This window comes from Globicephala melas, chromosome 6 (assembly GCF_963455315.2).
Source record: "Globicephala melas chromosome 6, mGloMel1.2, whole genome shotgun sequence".
Classification (NCBI taxonomy): Eukaryota; Metazoa; Chordata; class Mammalia; order Artiodactyla; family Delphinidae; genus Globicephala; species Globicephala melas.
Window position 1 is genome coordinate 46197253 of NC_083319.1, and position 11867 is coordinate 46209119.

General features: G+C 34.9%; 1 pseudogene; it reads right to left on the reverse strand.

Annotated features, from left to right (window-relative positions):
- Nucleotides 1-5826: 5826 nt before the first annotated feature.
- On the reverse strand, nt 5827-6660 carry LOC115863908 (SWI/SNF-related matrix-associated actin-dependent regulator of chromatin subfamily E member 1 pseudogene; annotated as a pseudogene).
- Nucleotides 6661-11867: the final 5207 nt, after the last annotated feature.

An 11867-nucleotide genomic window follows, 5' to 3' on the forward strand; every position in this document is an offset into this window, starting at 1 on the left:
TTTCCTCTTTTGTTCTTTCTTTCTCTTCTCTTCCTCCTCCCATCCCCACTCCACCTCCTCCTTTTCTTTCTTCTCTCTCTCTCCCCTCCCCCACACCCCCCTGCCAAAAGACACTAGTAGGCTGAGGCAGTATAACCCTTCACATCTAAATACTTTAGCATGCTGCTTCTTAAAGCAAGGGCATTCTCCTGCAAAACCATGTCAATACTACCTAAGAAAACCAACACTAATTTAATAGCATTGACCAAATATAGATCATGCTCAAATGTCCTCAGTTGTTCCCAAAATGTCCTTTAGAGGGGACGGTTGTTTTTTCGATTCAGGAACCAAGCAAGGTTTACGTAGTACATTTGGCTGCTGTGTGTCTTAAGTCACCTACCTCATTTCTTTTTTTTTTTTTTTTTTTTTGCGGTACGCGGGCCTCTCACTGTTGTGGCCTCTCCCGTTGCAGAGCACAGGCTCCAGACGCGCAGGCTCAGCGGCCATGGCTCACAGGCCCAACCACTCCGCGGCACGTGGGATTTTCCCAGACCAGGGCACGAACCCGTGTCCGCTGCATCGGCAGGCGGACTCTCAACCACTGCGCCACCAGGGAAGCCCTCCTCTCATTTCTTCATTGTATTTATTTATTAGAATGGTGTGGTCAAATAGCCCTGCAGATCATCCCATACCCAGATTCTTCTGACTGCTTCCTCAGAATAAAACTCAGGTGAAAGTTATGAAAGCAACTTCAAACCACAAGATTATGATGTGCCCTTGGGAGGCATATCAAGTGAGGCCATCTCACCATTGACAATGCCAATTTTAACCACTTGACTAAGATAGGGACAGCCAGACCGCTCCATTTTAAAAGAATACTTTCTGATTCAATGCTTCCCTTCACTCAGCAGCTTTCACACTCATTGTTGATCAAGTCTGCATCTATTGTGTTGCTAGAGTGGTAGTCAGTTTTCATTATTCCCCTTGTTTTTATTACCTGGCATTCTTCCTTAAAGGAGAGCTTTCTTTTTTTGTTTTTTTTCTTTCTGGCCAGGAAGGTTTTCTACATTCTCTTTGAACTTTCCTTGTCCTGTAAATCCCCCATTTTTCTCCATGAGACCTGACTTCTTTTTAGAGGGAAATGTCTTTTGTAATGGGAGTTAAATGTGCTCTTTGCTTTTGAAATGTCACTATTTCTGTGTAGTTTCAATGTACAGGGCAAGAAAACATATGTGTGGTGTTTGTTTTTTAAGGGTTTTTACCTTTCCTTTAAAAAATACATCAAATATTCTGTGAGAACAATATAACATTATTTACACGAAACTTTTTAGAAGTTCCTTTACAAAGATGGTACACTTAAGGAAGTATCTTCCCTAATATGTTAATAATTGACTAATAGCATTTAAAAAATGATAAATCCATGGGTGATAACTGAATCCAAATACTAACATTGTCCACTTGAACTTGAAATGCTTAGGATGTCTTTCCAGTAACAAATGATTTCACATACAATATTAAACGTGCCCTTCCATTAAGCATTTGTCTTTAAAAGCAAATTCATACTCACCGCATCGTCTCTCACTCTCTGCTCTAATTTAATTCAGACTACTTATGATTATTGTGAGCAATTATTTCTTAACAGTTTCTTTCTAAATCCCATATGGTAATGATTAAAACTTGAAAGCTTTAAAATAAAAAAAATGCAAAAAGAAATATTTTAAATAAGTTTAAGAAGCCTGCTTTGGGCTCTGGTTGTCTCTTTATGCTCCATCAGGCCCCCATGCAAAGTTCCCCCATGGACTCATTTCCTTCTCAAATGAGTGAAAAATTCTTTTTATTCCCTTCAGCTCCTCTTGAAAAGAAAGGCTTTATTTAAAATAATTGATTTATTTTTGAGGCTACAAAATGCTGATGTTTAGACACACATTCGACACAAGTGATGTATTATTCCTAACTTATATTTCAGTTGTTTATAAGCTGATAAGTTTTGAATCATTCCAACTGTCATTTCACCTTTACTCTGTTGCCTCATATTCTAATGTGAAATCTTTCAAGATGGGAGGCCTGAAGCTGCAAGGAACATTTATCATAAAAAATTAAAAACCATAACATACAACCTATTGATTCAGTTGATTTTCAAAAATTGTGCTCTTCATGAAATTGCCTCAGGGTGTAAGCTCAGAATTAAAATAACAATTATAAAATCCCCAAGCTGAGTAAAACCAAGCAGTCTAGTTGAAAATATTTATACAAATCCATTTTCCCCAGAAAAGCATAGAAAGTGAAAAAAAACATAGAAGTAAAAAAAAAAAATTCTGTTTTAAAGAATTAATTTTTCAGAATGAAGTTCAATTAGTTAACTCTTTTAAAGCATATATTTCCCATAAAACAGAAAGGGAGGAAACTGATGAAAGACAAAAATGGATGGAAACCTTGCTACAGATCCTGATGGTTTCTATAGCGGCTGCAATCTTCCGACAAGGAATTTGAATTTTTTCACTACAGGGTTGCAAGGAATGACAGTGATCTTAAAGGAATTGCGCACTGTTTCCATTTTAAAACTTTGCTAGCTAATTAGGCAAAATTATAGTTGTATTAAATGTGCATCTGTTACTATGCTCTGTCTTTAATGTTGGGTGTAAATATTTCAGGATCCAATGATTGGTAACTACTTAGATTGGACTCTAAATTTGTAAATGAGAAGCTTTGATTGTGTCAAAAACATATGAATTATTTTTAATTAGAAAGCTTAAAATGATGTTTATTTTAAAAATTAAAATAGATATATTCTGGTTTTGTTAGAATAATTTTTCTAACCATATATAACTACAAGTTTTGACATTTTGTGGAAAATTATTAAGTGATGAAAATAAATAGAACTAGTGCTAGGTATGATGAGGTTAACAAATAGTTCCATTTAAGATTTAAGAAAATGTTTATAAAAGTACTACACAAATTTATTATTTTCTCCTTTTACTATTAAGATCTAGTTCAATAATATTACTATAAATATAATATGTGTCTTTTTAGCCTTGAAGTTGTTTAAAGTTTTACTTGTCTTATATTTGTAAATGATCAACTTTTGTAAATATTTGAAAATAATTTTTTTCTAAATTTTTAGAAGTTATATTTCAAAGCATGACTATTAGTATAACATTACTAATTTCATTATCTACAGAATTCTACATTTTGTCAATGATCAGTCATGGTATGAGTTATAAATATTTCCAGAGATTGGGTTTCAGCATCAATTCCTAACTCCCATCCTTAGAATAAAAAACCCAGAAATATTAAAAATCAATAATTTTTTGACCCATCATTGAACAAAGATCACAGGGCAAGCTGAAACCCCCAAATTTAGAGAAACAGTCACATCCAGAAAGACTTAGCTCCAGAGATTTGCTTACCTGGAGAACAAAATATGAGAATCCTTAAACTAGTAGGAACATTTAAATGGTAATCTTGAGGAACTGCTGGAGGCAGAGTGCAGGCTAGCTTGAAAGTGAGAAACTCTTGGGGACTGCAATCATAAGAGGGGCCCACACTTATTCATACCTTTACTTCAGGAACCCACCAAATTCTCCTGGTGAGGACATGAGAGAGATTCCTTGATGGTGCTAGCTGGGAAATTGGGCGAATAGCCATCTTGAAACCCATCCAGAATCTTAACAAATGCCTAATATCTAGGGAAAAAGGATTCATAAGGAGACAATTCTGAAAACTTTTCCCAGTTGAAGGAAGGGAATATAGAGGCATGGAATATACAAGATGAATCATTGAGTGGTTTGTCATGCCAAAATGTAAGACAGTACTCAAAAAACAAAAAAAAAAAACAGTGAGGATATGTCAAAGGTCACAGGAACCAACTGAAAAAACTCTCAATGGTTCTAAACTGGAACAATTTGAGTAATAAAATAAATATGGTAGCTTTGGATTCTAGCCCAAAGTATAAAATAAATATCTGTATGCTGGACTGATATAAATAAATGATTAAATAAAAAGATACATGAGAAAGAGAGACAAATTTCCAATGCAGAAGAATTACAAATAAATTATGTAGCTACTGTCTTCCCAAGGAGGTGGAGGATAAAGTCTCACCCCTCATGTGTGACCCTGATCAACATGGGTTTGAACTGCACAATTCCAATTATATATGGATTTTTTTCAATATTAAATATAATGTTTCTACATGATCCAAAGTTGGTTGAATTCTTGGATGCAGAGCCATAGATAAGGAGGAACTGCTGTTATGGAGGAACCACAAATACAGAGAGCCAACTGTAAGTTATAGGCAGATTTTCGACTGTGCTAAGGACCAGCAGCTCTTATCCCCACATTATTCAAGAGTTAACTGTAGTAACTTCCTACTAATGAGTATATCATGGAAAGAAAGAAGAAAACTTTCAAGTGGAAAAAAAAAACCAACAAACACTACCTCTGCCAGGAGAAAAAGATTAATATCAGGGATAAAGTCATGTTAATAGCATGTACCCTTGATACGATGTGATGAGAATGGCAATTTACATCTTTGGTCTTCCTTACCAAATCCATAAACACTGTGGAACCATGAGAAAAACATAAAACAAGCCCAAACTGAAGGACATTTTATGATATACTTGATGACTACTCCTCAACCCTATCAAAGTAATCAAATAAAAAAGGAAAGTCTAAGAAACATAATCTAGAGAAGCCTGAGGAAACTAAATATAATGTGATATCCTGGATGCAGTCATGGAACAGAGAAAGGACATGAGGCAAAAGCTAAGGAAATTTGAATAAAATACCAACCTTAGTTAATAATAATGCTTCATTAGTTGTGAGAAGTGTAATGGTAATTTCAACAATAGAGAACCTGAGTGTGAGGTATACAAGGAGTCTAATATTTCTGCAACTCCTAAACTTTCCTAAAATAAAAAAAATATATTTAAAAGTTGTTTTTATCTGATTTTCTTGTCTGTAGTTTTTGTTAAATGCTGTTCACTTGCTGTATTAATATTTTCATTGTAGATTCTAACCTGTATCAACTTAAATTTCCTAATTTGTGTTTATTGGTATTATGACATTGAATTCAAATTTGTCTTTATCTTTAATCTTTCTTCATTTGACTTAGTCTTAGAGAATTCGTTTAAGTTTAGTGTTCACTAAATATCTCACAATAATGGTATTTTTTAACATCTTAATGTAATAGACATTGTACAAAACAGAAACTCTGTCCTTTGTTAGAATGATTAGTAGCAATTTACCGACCAAGAACAATAATGCTTAAAATTGTTTTAGAGGCTCTTTTTACATTGAGACAAACATAAGAATATAGAATTACATAAAAGAAATACATGAAGGCATTATGTACCCTTAAGAAAGAAGGCTTTTCTATTCTTCGTTATTTTTCTGATATTGCTCATTAGATTTGAGAATCCCAGTCTGTTCTTAACCTGAGAGCATAGTTCCTAAAATCCTTAATTTTCTAATGATATTTTTTATCATAAAGTTTTTGTGGTTAGAAAGTATCTTCATTTCATGGAATTACCATGGTCTAAGTAGTTTTAAAATATTGTAACAAAAGGACTAGTAGCTATTTCTTCATTTTTCAGGGAAAAAAAATGTAGAAACTGGACGAGTATCAAAATCACCAAATTCACAATCATGCAAAGCACAACAAAATTCCATCACTCTAGACATAAATGTCACATGCTATGATTGTAAATATTTGGTTAAACCAAATCAAAATTATTCATGAAAAACATTTTAGGATGATCTTGGAGAACCTAAGCAAATTTTTTTTAAAAAACTCAAAAAACATCTTTTCATTTAATAAAAGTATTTAGAACACATAAAACAAGGCAATATTCATTCTTTTTTCCCATCTTCTGGTACGAGATCCGTTGGTGGCTCCTCCACGGTTGCGCTGTTGCTCTCCAAGCCCGTGTTACTATCACTGGTCCCTTCCTCTGCCAGACTGTCCACCCCCTCCTGCCCGCTCTCCTCGTCCTCAGGAGTAGATGTGCCTTCTTTACCATTCTGTTGACTTTCTGTCGTTTCTTCAAGGAGTGTCTCCTCTGTGTCCTTCAGGACGCTCTTGTCTTTTTTTCTTCGGTCTTATTAGCTGCTGGCTCCTCCTCAGGAACACTACTGCTCTGGCTGTGCTCAGCTTGCGCTGCTGCCTCTTTCTCCCTTTCTTCCTGCTTTTTGTGAGCCTGTTCCTCAGCCTGTGCAATTTCAGCTGCAGATTTTTCCATATCCACTTCTACTTTCAACCACACAAGCTTTTAAGTTCATTGTTAAATGAATCTGTGCTTTCCAGGAATTTCCTCTTCTTTTCTTGGTGTCACTCCTCTATTTGAAGAAGTTCAGCTTCTAGTTTTCACTGATGAACCATTAAGGACTGGACCTGTCATTTGAGGACCTGCATTCTAGCTGTTATGACAACTGACCAAACGTCTGGCACCACACTCTCACTTAGGATTTCACGGATGAGGCGGTGGTTTCTGTGGAAACGGGCTATAGCTGTTTGCTTCATTGAAAAGCCATCATCATAATTATCGAATCTTCAGCAGCCTGAATGCTCATGTAAGATTTTCCTTTCTTCATGCGAGACTGTCTCTGTCAACTTTCTTCCTCTAAAGCAGCTTCTGCACAACTTTTTGCACTTAATCCAGTATATCCTGTGGGCTTGCATAGCATCTTGTCTTGAACTAGATATCTACTTGCTTCATGTGTGTTCCTTAACTACTTAACCAATAAGATAGAGTGGGTTTGATATCTACATTTTTTAATTCGCACACATCACATTATAAACTATTACATCTTCAGTATAGGTTTGCAAAATAGTCGTAAAGCTGAATTCAAGGGTAATATCATATTACATAAATAACATAATATCACATTTATTTCTAAAATGCTGTTACTTGCTTGTATCAGAGCTACTAATAAAAATTTTGAAGTGACTGCAGTGAAATTTCTGATAGTTTTTTTTCCTACATAAACTCTTTGATAAATTTATTAATGAACCATGAAATGTCCAAAAAGCAGATCTTCCAAAAGACAAGTAGCAAGCAAAGCCTGTATAATCTACAAACTAGGTAAACAGTTGTAAATAACTACATGTAAAGCCTTCATACTCGACTGTAATAATCACAGATGCCTTTATTAAAATACCTTTTTAATGATCAATTTATGTTGTCTGAGACCATATGGAAACACATGCATAGTACTAAAATAAATTTCTAACCAGCTTCCCTTCCAAAGCCAGTCTGCATGTTGCTGCCACATTGCTCTTCTTTAAAAAGCCTCCATCATTAGTGAACATAAATCAATTGAGAGATTGCCATGTTCAAGCACTGTGTCAGGGCTTAAGGGAAATAAAACGTGTATTAATACATAGTTCTTACCTTTATTAAAATAATTCAGTATTCTCAGGTTTGCAATTTTCTAGTTAACTCTCAGTTCCTTGTCTGTAAAGTGGTGACTCTAATAGTACCTACCTGACTACCTCATTTATTCATTCATTCATGCACTCAAATCATTCTTTTTTTTTCCATAGCACTAGTATATTCTGGGCACTGTTTTCTTACTCTGAGTATAACAGTAACTAAGACACATAAAATTCTTGACATTGTGAAACTTCTAGTGAATGAAACAGACAATATTCAAATAAATAACTATAAAATACAATTTTGGGTAGAGATAAATTCTAGGAGAAAAATAAAGTCAGGCAAACAACTAGATATTAAATACGAATGGGGGACTGTTTTTGAAAGGGTAGTTAAGAAGGCCTGTCTAAATAATACCTAAGTAAAATGAAGAAGCAAGCAATGATCACCTGTGTGTGAGGAACATTTCAGGAAGAACTAACAGGATGCAATGGCTCTGAGATAGAAATAAGCTCAGTATGGTATATTTTTGCTTGAGGAATAAAATGGAAAGCCAAGACAGCAGGAATGAAATGAATGAAAGTGGGGAGAGTGGGAGATGAACCTGGATTCATGGCCAGAGCCAGCTCATAGAAGCCTTAAGGGCCATGGTTAGAGATTTGGACCTTACTAGAAAGTCTCAGAAGAGCTTCAAGAGGAAACAATTTCATGATTTCACTTTTTGGTTTTTTAAAGATAATTATTGTTGATATGTATAGCACAAGCTGTAGATGGTGTGTATATAGCACAAGCCATAGGTAGTGTATCACCTGGAGTTCTTGCTGGACACAATGCCACACTCAATTTTGCTACTTCGTGGAAAGCTTAATAAAAGGACTGTTAATAAAGACAACAAATTAGTAAACTATAGAGCAATAACATAGGGCCAATACTTGGGAGCTTTTACCACTATTGGACCCAGAAGCACAGAGGAGTGGAGCAGTTAGTGAAATGGGGAAAGAAAGAGCTGTGTGAAGAGGAGTGTCTGATAAAAATTAAGACCTTAAATTCGGGGACTGGTCAACCTCAAGTCACTCTGCATGGAAAGGTCTTGTTCTTAACTCTTGCTGTTGCCCCACCCACACACTCACCATTGGCCAAAACCAAATGCAATCTAGAATCAAGACTGAATCTAGATTCAGTCTGTTCAGGTCAGCTTAGAGAGGTTGAGTATGGTGGTGAGTGGAAGATGGAAGCTTTTCAGTACTGGAGCAGGATTGAAAGAAGAGGACCTGTTTACAAAAACTTGATAAGTTCTAGGCAAGATTTTGTTGTGGCTTCGAAAAACCTGGTAAGAATCTAGGTGGTAAGAAGTGGTGAGACACTGTGATGGTACAAGCAGAACTTACTGATGGTAAATGTGAAAGAAAGAGGAATCAAGGTTCATTGCTGGTTTTCAGTTTGAACTACTGGACAGATTGCATGCTGTTTGGTGATATGGTAAGAGAGAAGGTATAGGAATGTACTTCGATAGGGGAGACAAAGAGAGGATCTCCTTTGAATAGTTTAACTTTAAATTAGACATCCAAATGGAGGTTCTGAGCAGGTGGTTGAATATTTTAGTCCATAGCTCAGCAGAGAGATTGGAGTTGGATATGTAAATCTTCGAGTCACAAGTACATAGATAGTATTTAAAACTATCACAGTGAGTATAAATAAAGAAGAGCAAGAGTCCAAGGTTGGGACATTACAAGAATTAGGGATTGAGACGAGGTAAAAAAAAATTTGAAAAAGAAACTGAGAAAGAATATACATGATATGGGAGGAAAATCAGGTCCCAGAGCCAGAAAAGTAAAGAGCTTCAAGAAAGAATTGTTTTTAAAAGTAAAGAGAACAGGCCTAAAATACAATTGGCATGACAAAGAAAAAAAAAAAGTCACCTACTATCATTATCGCAAAGCTCACATTTTGGATTTAGCTAAATTATTTTTAATCCAGTTTCTGGTCTTTGGTATATGCTTCACCTGGGGCTATTTTCTAACCATCAGTTTCTTCAGTAGCATAATAGTGGAGGCTTGGGTGTAAATTCTTTCCTCTTGGATTTTAGCAAAGTGAAATAAGATTGTGAGTGTAAATGTATTAGATGAGTTTTATAAAAAAATTTCCAAAGAATTCAGAAAAAGTACAACTTATATCTGATTTGGGAATTAAGAACAAATTTATCATAGAAATTGCCTTTGGGATGAAAAGTGATTCAAATTTTGCTAAGCAGTGGGGAAAACAAAGAATTTTGAGCATAGGAAAAAATATGAGCAAAGACCCAGCAATTATAAAGTATGGGTCTCATTTGGAAGAATGGCAAGTTGTGATGTTTTCTGGAAATTAGGTGTGAACAGTGAATAAGCCTGGGGCCATCTGTTGGGAAAAATCATAAATGACAGGCTAAGGGATTTGGATTTTGTATTGCATACAATAGAAAAACCATGCATGGTTATTGAGTAGGTGATTACTGGTCGGACTGGGCTTCAAAGATTAATATAGCTGTGATGAGTAGGAAATATTGGAATAAGGAATGGTAGGTGTTTCATTGGATTTACAGTTAAAGTTTTAAGCATTTTCTTCATTTATTTTGGAAAAATAAGTGACATATACTTAGCACATTTCACTGGGCATATGAGTGAATGTTAAATATCCAGCCTCATTTTTCTGTGTAGGCAAGAGAGGATCTCAAGTCCAGGCTTTTTCTAGCCTTTGTTATGAAAGTTCCTCATTACCTGATGGAATCAGAATGCTAGAGATTGCCCATATTCATGAGTGCCTGACAAGGTATTCAAGAAAAAATTTATCATTTTTGTTTGAATAGGGTGAAGCCAGCACCATAGTAATGTGTTAATATGTAGTAAGAGGTGAAGTAACTCATTTTCAAGAGAGTGGTGATCATGTTGCTAATTGTCCAAAAACATAATATTGTACTCCACGAATCTAGCTAAGCCATTGCCCTTGATATAAGGCTGATATACTGGAATAAACCACCTATTCGAAAGGCAACTTTTGTGCTGCCATAGATGAGGAAATGCTAGGAAAATCATTTGTCTTAATATGGGCTCGTTTGCTCATCCATACAGAATGAATTAGATTAGTGTCTTTATTATAGACTCTCAATACAATATGTTATAATTTTTTTTGGATCCGTGTTTCTCAGTCTTAACCATGCAATCCTTTTAAAATACAAAATCTAGAGCTATTATTGGCACTAGTATCCTGCAAATACATTTTATGAAATATTGCTGTAGGCATTTGTCAAGGCCAGATGGAACAAGGAAAGTACACGGGCCTTATACTGATTTTATATCCTGGCTCTACCATTTATCAGATAATTAGCTGTGACCTCCTGACTTAATCTATATGACATTCCATTTGCTCATCTGTAATATGTTGACTAATGTTATCCATTCTGCAAAGCATCTTAAAAATCAGACTTAATGTACTAAAATCACTGCCTGATACTCACGTGGTTGTTGTACCAAGCAGTCAATAAAGGGTGGCTATTTTATTATTATTGTTATTATATTAATATAATATAATAACTCAAGCTTAAGTGCATTGATTTCAATCAAGTGCATTGATTTCAACCATAATATGGAAGATTAAAGATTTATTCATGAATTTTTTACATCTTTATTGAAATACAATTCATATACCACAAAATGTGCCATTCAAAAGGTACTGTTCCATGGGTTTAGTACAGTCATAGATTTAGGCAAACATCACTACATCTAAGTTTTGAACATATTCATTATTCCAGAAAAACAACCCTGTATCTCTTAGCAGTCACCACCCATTTCCTCCCAATACCACCCCAACCCTAGTCAACTATGAGTTTACTTTCTGTCTTTATAGATTTGCCTATTCTAGATATTTCATTTAAATGGAATTATAAAATACACAATGTTTTGTTAGTAGTTTCTTTCACTTATCACAATACTTTCAAGATTCACCCATGTTGTAGTATGTATCAGTACTTTGTCATTTTTTATTTGTGATATATTCCATTGTGTGGATGTGCCACTTAATGTTTACACATTTATCAGTTGATGGACATTTGTCTTGTTTCTATTTCTTAGATATTATAAGTAAGTCTGTGAACTATCATGCTCAAGTATTGTGTGGAATAATTTTTTATTCTGCTTGGTCACATATTTGAGAATACAGTTGGGGTCACATGTTATTTCTGTATTTAACATTTTGAAGAAAGGTTTTCAAGTCATCACCTCATTTTACGTTCCTACCAGCAGTGTATGTGCTAACTTCTCCACATCCTCTCTAACATTTGTTACTGTCTGTTTTTTATTATAACCATCCTAGTCAATGTGAATTAGTATATCACTGTAATTTCAATTTCTATTTCCCTACTAACTAATGGTGTTAAATAACTTTTCACGTGCTTATGGGCCATCTGAATATATTCTTTGGAAAAATATCTATTTGAAGCTTTAGCCCATTTTAAAACTGTGGTAGTTTTCTTTTTATTATTGATTT